Below are 479 nucleotides of genomic sequence, written 5' to 3'. Positions count from 1 at the left end.
TGATTAACACTAGTTAGGACAAGCAAGAGCAAAGACTTACAGTGATTAGTTCTGGGCTGTAGTTGTGAAGGATTGCTTTAATTTCTATCTGCTCTCCTCGAACAGCAGAATAAGGAAGTCTCAGATCAATGAAAAATTCCTTTCTGACAATCACTTCAAACGGCTCCCCAACACAGATTCCTATAGAGGAGGCAGAGGAAGATAAAGCAGAAAGTTAAGAGAGGTTTAAAACGAGGTGTGCACAGTACTGTAAGGTTACAAACTACAACAGAATTCTTTCTTTACCATAGGCCTTTGAAAGGCTAATGCCAGTGAACTGCCAGGTTGTGATTGAGTCTTGCAATGGAACATGTTTTGTGAATGTTGTGGTCTCACTGAAACAAAGACAGTTTGAAATTGAAAACAATGAAAGATTATCTGTGTGCTTCTTTTTTGTCTCAGGTTTTTCTTCTTACCAGTCTGGTGTGTGTCTAGGGCAA

The 479-nt window shown here is 39.5% G+C and overlaps 1 long non-coding RNA gene across 1 annotated transcript; it reads right to left on the bottom strand.

Moving 5' to 3' along the window:
- Positions 1-41: 41 nt before the first annotated feature.
- LOC103399721 (uncharacterized) lies at positions 42-479 on the bottom strand. The gene is made up of 3 exons (XR_523691.2): positions 456-479; positions 286-374; positions 42-180 (listed from the first exon to the last, which is right to left on the bottom strand). It is a non-coding gene; the product is annotated as an uncharacterized LOC103399721 (long non-coding RNA).

Source organism: Cynoglossus semilaevis, unplaced genomic scaffold (assembly GCF_000523025.1).
Source record: "Cynoglossus semilaevis isolate Cse_v1.0 unplaced genomic scaffold, Cse_v1.0 C18793479, whole genome shotgun sequence".
In the NCBI taxonomy this organism is placed as follows: Eukaryota; Metazoa; Chordata; class Actinopteri; order Pleuronectiformes; family Cynoglossidae; genus Cynoglossus; species Cynoglossus semilaevis.
The sequence above is the reverse complement of the archived record's forward strand: the minus strand, read 5'-3'. Positions and strand labels throughout refer to the sequence as shown.